Below are 7500 nucleotides of genomic sequence, written 5' to 3' on the forward strand. Positions count from 1 at the left end.
ACATACATAAGATACATGGATGCATAAAAGAGAAAATCCTAACCTAGATTTTAACCCTTTAACTAGCCAGGAAAGTAGCCTAGCGTAGCATAAAAACGCGACATCCCTGACACAAGACAAAAAAAAGTAGACTGATTTTGGTTCTGGTGAAAATCAACAAAGTGACTAAACAAAAAGATGCAATATATAATCAAATTAATATTTTTAGGTTACGTAATATTTACTAGCTGACAAGGCAACATAGGATGTTGATATTGAGTTGCATGTGAAAATAATGATTGGAGATCATGCAATTGCTGGAAAAAATGAATTATAGTGATGTTAATGATATTGATAATATTAATAGTTTAACCATTCATAATGACGATAATGATAATGATGATGATGATGATAATGATAATGATTTTGATGGCAATGATGCTGATAACAATAACAATAATCACTAATACATAATGATAATAGTAATAACAATGATAATCATAATAGTAATGACAGTAATAGTAATACATAATTCTGATGAAAATAATAATAATGATGGGAGTAATGTTAGTAATGCTAATAACAATAAAGATGATAATGATAATAATAATGACAATAATGACAATGATAATAATAATGATACTGATACCGATGATAAAGACAAGAATACCCAATAATAACAATAATACTAACAATAAACGTGATTCCTTATATCATCACTAACATCCCAACACACAAAACCTACACCAACGCTACACCCAACACTACAACACCCCTTCAGATTACACAAGAGAATCTACGGTAAGTCAAAACACAACCGTATTCATCGCAAATACACTCCGAACCAACTGTATTTACATATCCCTTTTGAAACGGAGTCTCCGAAGTCATGCCAGCAGCCCTTTCTCCCTCTCTTTTCAAAAGGGTCGGCCCATCTGTTTCAACGCCGTGCACGGGCAAAGGCTCGCCTCATTCAAGCGTTTTCAATGCCCTTACATGCCCTTACATGCCCTTACATGCCCATGCCCTCAACCTGATCATTTACAGGCCTTGCCCGCCTCCGTTCTCTTGTGCTACTGACCCCACGGCTCCTTTGTATTTTCTGATTCTGATGGTTCTCCCTCTTCTGGTTCTTCTTCTTCTTCTTCTTCTTCTTCTGTTTCTTCTTCTTCTTCTTCTTCTGTTTCTTCTTCTTCTTCTTCTCCTTCTGTTTCTTCTTCTTCTTCTCCTTCTGTTTCTTCTTCTTCTTCTTCTCCTTCTATTTTTCTTCTTCTTCTCATTCTGTTTCTTCTTCTCCTTCTTCTTCTGTTTCTTCTTCTTCTTCTTGTTCTTCTTCTTCTTCCTCTTCTTCTCCTTCTTCTTCTTCTTCTTCTGTTTCTTCTTCTTCTTCTCCTTCTGTTTCTTCTTCTTCTCTTCTCCTTCTGTTTCTTCTTCTCTTCTCCTTCTGTTTCTTCTTCTTCTTCTTCTTCTCCTTCTGTTTCTTCTTCTTCTTCTTCTCCTTCTGTTTCTTCTTCTTCTTCTTCTTCTGTTCTTCTTCTTCTTTTCCTTCTGTTTCTTCTTCTTCTTTTCCTTCTGTTTCTTCTTCTTCTTCTCCTTCTGTTTCTTCTTCTTCTCTTCTCCTTCTGTTTCTTCTTCTTCTCCTTCTGTTTCTTCTTCTTCTTCTTCTCCTTCTGTTTCTTCTTCTTCTCCTTCTGTTTCTTCTTCTTCTTCTTCTCCTTCTGTTTCTTCTTCTTCTTCTTCTCCTTCTGTTTCTTCTTCTTCTTCTCCTTCTGTTTCTTCTTCTTCTTCTTCTTCTTCTGTTCTTCTTCTTCTTTTCCTTCTGTTTCTTCTTCTTCTTCTCCTTCTGTTTCTTCTTCTTCTTCTTCTTCTGTTCTTCTTCTTCTTTTCCTTCTGTTTCTTCTTCTTCTTCTCCTTCTGTTTCTTCTTCTTCTTCTTCTTCTTCTCCTTCTGTTTCTTCTTCTTCTTCTTCTTCTTCTTCTTCTTCTTCTCCATCTGTTTCTTCTTCTTCTTCTTCTTCTTCTCCTTCTGTTTCTTCTTCTTCTTCTTCTTCTTCTTCTTCTCCTTCTGTTTCTTCTTCTTCTTCTCCTTCTGTTTCTTCTTATTCATCTCCTTCTGTTTCTTTTTTCTTCTTCTTCTTCTTCTTCTCCTTCTGTTTTTTCTTCTCTTTCTGTTTTTTTCTTCTCCTTCTGTTTCTTCCTCTTCTTCTACTTCTCTTTCTGTTTATTCTTCTCCTTCTGTTTCTTCTCATTCCTCTTCTCCTTCTTCTTCTTCTCTTTCTGTTTCTTTTTTATCTTCCTTTTCTCTTTCTGTTTGTTTTTTTCTGTTTTGTCTTCTTATATCATCATCATCTTCTGCTTCTTCTTTTTTAAGTCTTGTTCTTCTTCTTCCTCTTCCCCCTATCCCTCTATTCCCCTTCCTCCCCCATCCTTTCCTGCTGCTGCTACTCCTCCTCCTCCTCCTTCCCCCTTCCTCCTCCTCCTCTTCCTTCTTCTCCTCCACCTCCACCTCTTCCTCCTCCTCCTCCTTCCTCTTTCCTCCTCCTCCTCTTCCATCTCCTCCTCTTCCTCCTCCTCCTCCTCTTCCTCCCCCCCCTCTCATTCCCACTGCCCTTGCCCAATAGCCGCCTTCTTCATGCCTCATACCCCCCCCCCCCACTCCCACACCCCACCCACACCCTCCCCTCTGCCCTTGTGCCCCTACGCCGCGGTTCCCCGATAATGAAATAAATTAAACCAAATTAATTATGAACTCCCCCCCCCTCTTTAATTCAAATACCAGGGAGGTGTTCCAAGCATGACGGCTCGCTGTTCTTGAAGTGAGTTTTATTTTTTCGTCTTATATTATTTTTTTTCTTCTTTTTCTTTTCTTTCTCCTTTCTGTGGCATATGAGTTGATTTGGGAGCGGATTTTTTGAGTGGTTTGTTGTTTGTTGATGAATGCGTGTTATATCTTACTCGTTTTTTATCTTTTTATTCTTTTGTATGAACACATTTTGTAGCTTTATGGGTATAATGGAACCTCTGTATATGTGTTTGTGTGTGTGTGGAAGACGGGGGGGGGGGGGGGGGGTTTTGTGTGTGTTCGTGTGTGTATATGTGTGTGTGTGTGTGCGCGCGCGTGTGTGTGTGTATTTGAGCATGCGCACTTCCTTTCTCCCTCGCCATTTCTGTCAAGATACATCCTTCATACAAACCCGAACATCAAAGTTCTACCTCTTCTCTCCTTCTACCTATCCCCATCTACCTATCTCTCAAAGCGAGCCGAGTCCGCGAGCGAGGGCGTGCTGTCCGAGGGGCGCCCCACTGCGAGAGTGAGAGGCCAGGCGGTTGGAAAACGGCGCCCTTTGAGCAACATTCGTGTTGATGCTTCGGAATGACCAGCTGGTTGTTGCACGTCGTTGCCGTCGTTGGAATTTCTGTGTTTTTATTTATTTGTTTGTTGTGCTGTTGTTTTCTCTACTGTTTCTGTTTTTGTTTTTTCTTCTTCTTCTGCTTCATCATCTTCTTTTTCGTTTTTTTTATTCTTCATATATTCTTTTTCTTCTTCTTTTTCTGTTTGTTTTTTTCTTCTACTAAATCTTCTTTCTTCATCTTCATCTTCTTCTCCTTCTTCTATTTACCTTCTTCTTCTTCTTCTTTTCTATTATTTTTTTCTCAGTATGGTTTGTGGTCAGATTGTTTTGATGTTTGTTTTCCATCTCTCTGTTCGGTGTTTATTTGTCATTTAGTTTTGTTTTTCTTCTGTCCGTCTGTACCTGTCTCTCTTTCTCTCTCTCTCCCTCTCTCTCTCTCTCTCTCTCTCTATCTATCTATCTATCTATCTATCTATCTATCTCTTCCCCTCCTCTCTCTCTCTCCTCCTCCTCCTCTCCCTCTCCTCCTCTCCCTCTCCTCCTCCTCCTCCTCTCCCTCTTCCCCCCACTTCCTTTCCTCCCTTCCCCTCCTCCCTCCACCCCTTCCTCCCTCCACCCCCCCTCCCCTCAAAACCGCTGAATCTACCCACGACTGTATCCCAAAGACTGTAATTCATCAACCTTCCCTTAACCTGGTGAATGATGTTCCAACCCGGTTATTATGTAATTCGAAGACTTCAATACTCTTTTTTCACTTTTCATTTTTTTTTCTACTTTTTTTGAGGGGGGAGGGGGGATTCGTTTATTTTACGAAAAGAGAGAAAGACTGTGGATTTAGTGATTTTTTTTTCTTTTGTATTTTTGTATAAAAGCGATGAATGGAATAGATTTTTCTTTTACTTATTTATTTCTATTTATTCATTTTTGTTTATCTTTCTTACCTTATTTCTATTTTTTCATTTTATTATTATTATTTTTGTTTTTTTTTTCACATTCGCCGAAATAGGAAAAGGACCGTGAATATATATGATATTTGGTGTGCTTTCCCTTTCAGAAACTCAATAATCTTGTTGAATGATCCGTAAAATTTTCTTCACCATGCAACTGATATCAATATACATGTATCTGAATCTCACCCTTTGCTTTTTTCTTTCCAGGCTGGAATCCAGGTCACATCAGCTACCAAGGTGAGGCGAGATTAGGTCACCTTACATGATCATGACCACGTTTTCTTCTCTCGTTTTTTATGCTACTCTAAAGGGGGTAAACTGCGTATGTTTTTTTATTGAGCTGAATGTGTGTGTATTTATATACATACATATATATATATATATATATATATATATATATATATATACATATAAAATATATATATATATATATATATATATATATATATATATGTATATATTATGTATTATGTATGTATATATGTATATATATATATATATATATATATAATATATATATATATATATATATATATATATATAATATATATATATTATATATATATATATATATATATATATATATTATATATATATATATATATATGTATGTATGTATGTATGTATGTATGTATGTATGTATATATGTAATATATATATATATATATAATATATATATATATATATATATATATACATATATGTATATATATATATGTATATATATATATATATATATATATATAATATATATATATATATATATATTGATTATCATTATCATTATCTTCCTAATCAATAACATCATTATCATCTTTAGCACTAGCATTATCATTTTTGTTATGATAATGATAAAGATTATCATTATCATTTCATTATCATCATCGCTATCATTACAGTTATTATCATTATCATTTATTTCTTATTATCCTTATCCGTATTGATATCATCATAATCATTATTGCAGTTATTGTAATCATTCTTATCCTCATTATTATTATTACGATTGCTATCATTATCATTTTCATTACCAGTATCACTATGATTATCATTATTGATATAAATATTATCATCACCAATACTATCATCAATTTCATTATCATTGTTACAATCATCATTATCATTATCACCATCGTCCTTACTATCCACCCTCATTATTATCATTGTTACTGTCTATTTATCAACCATTTTTTACGTGAGCACATGACCTAATCTTAGATCGAGACTGATTCCCTGTCACTCATTAAGGTCATGTTGGTGATCTTCTATTGTCAGATGTCTTCGCGGTTTGCCTGGTGCTTGCATGTGCTTGTGTGCCTGTTTGCTTGTTTGATTGTCTGTGTGTGTGTCTATACAGAGGTATACGGCAATGAGGGTAAGATTTTTTCTTCTTCTTTGTCTGTCTGTCTGTGGAGAAAGAGGAGGAGGAAGATGAGGTCGGAGGAACATAAGAAGATGATGAGGAAGAAGAAAAAAGAAGAAGACGAAAAGAAGAAGACGGAAAGAAGAAGAAGAAGAGGAAGGGGACGATAAAGCGTGAGAAAGAAACAGGGGAGGAGAAAGGGCAACAGGGAAAACGAAAGACCATGAGAAAAGAGAGAGAAGATGGACGAGGAAGAATTGCAAATGCAAGATCGAAGATGGGGCAATAACACGAACAGATAAAAAAAGAAGAAGAAGAAGAATAAGCATAAAACCTTACTACCTGAAGGCGAACCGACTCGTGTTCCCCTGCGCAAACACACATAAAACTTATCCTCCCCCTCCCCCACCCCCCTCCGCCCCGGCTTTCCTCCCTACCTCCACTCCCCCCACCCCACACCCCCACCCCACCCTTACCCCCCCACCCCTCCCCCACCCACCCACCATCCCCGGCCAAAATTCCTACCGAACTCGTCGAAACTCGCCGACGGAAAGAAACACCGCCGCCGCCACACGAAAAGAATGCGATGTCCTTCTCGTGGCAGGTTAATTGGCGAGTCAGGTCAGACGACGAGCCCCGAGCCCTTGACCTCAGCGCGGGGGAACGACTCGTGAAATCAGTGTGTGAAAACCGTGCTGTTCGGACGAAGGTGAGCCTCTGCACTGTCGCCTTCTGTCTTTGCGGGGTGCCGTGGGGAGGGGGGAGTGGGGAGGGGGTGTCGAGGAGAGAAGACTCAGGCACGCATGCGAGGATGGATGGATGTGTGAACGCGCATCGGTGTATGTACACACACATACATACACATACAGTCAAACACACACACACGCAGACAAATACACACATTCACACAGACACACACACATACACATACAGTCAAACATACACACATGCAGACAAATACACACATTCACACATACACACACACACACACACAACCCTCCCTCAACCCACCCATCCGGTCGCCGCCAATCTCCAACATTCCCAACATACACCCAACCCTTTACCCATTTCAATAACCTTTCCTCCTCCTTGCCCCCCCACTCCTCCCCCCCTCAAAAAAAAAAAAAAAAAAACGTAATGACAAGGGCGTCCTTTTCCCCCCGGGGTTGATTTCGCCTCGGTACGTGGGCGGTGAATGGGCGGCGAGAGGGGGTGGTGGGCAGGACGGACCCACTCCTAACCCACTACCCAGCACGTACTTACCCTGTACCGTGTACCCAGGACGTCTACGCTTGTAACAGCTGCTGGGTACACGAGGCACGTTCTTCGAGAGGGGTGGCTGGTTTAGGATATGCGTGTGTCTGTGTCTGTGTGGCGTGGCTGGTTTTCTCTTTCTCATCCTGTTTGTCTGTCTGTCTGTCTGTTGCTCTTTCTAGAATTTTTTTTGTTTTTTTTTTCTGGTTGGTTTCCCTTTCTCTCGTGTGATGTGACTGTCTGGTGATATCTATGCGTTTTGGTTTGCTCCCCCCCCCCTCTTTTTCTCCCTCTCTCTTCTCTCCTTCTCCTTTCCCCCTCGCTTTCTCCCTCTTCCTCCCTTTTCGCTTTTTTTTTCCTTTTCTTCCTTCCTCCTTTCTTTCTTCTCCCTTATCTCCTCCATTCTTCTTTCTTCCCTCCTTCTTTCTTCCTCTTCCTTTCCCCCCTCCTCCCCTTTCCCTTCTTCTTCTCCTTCCTCTCCCTCTCCTTCTTTCTCTCTTTTCTTTCCCTTCGTTCTTCTCTTCCCCCCTCTCCCTCTTCCGCTTCTCTTCCTTTTTCTAATTTCTTTCTTCCCCTCCCTTCTTCCTTTCTTCTCTTCCCTT

This window comes from Penaeus japonicus, unplaced genomic scaffold, assembly GCF_977035675.1.
Source record: "Penaeus japonicus unplaced genomic scaffold, GWHDUDI00000001_assembly GWHDUDI00000031, whole genome shotgun sequence".
Classification (NCBI taxonomy): Eukaryota; Metazoa; Arthropoda; class Malacostraca; order Decapoda; family Penaeidae; genus Penaeus; species Penaeus japonicus.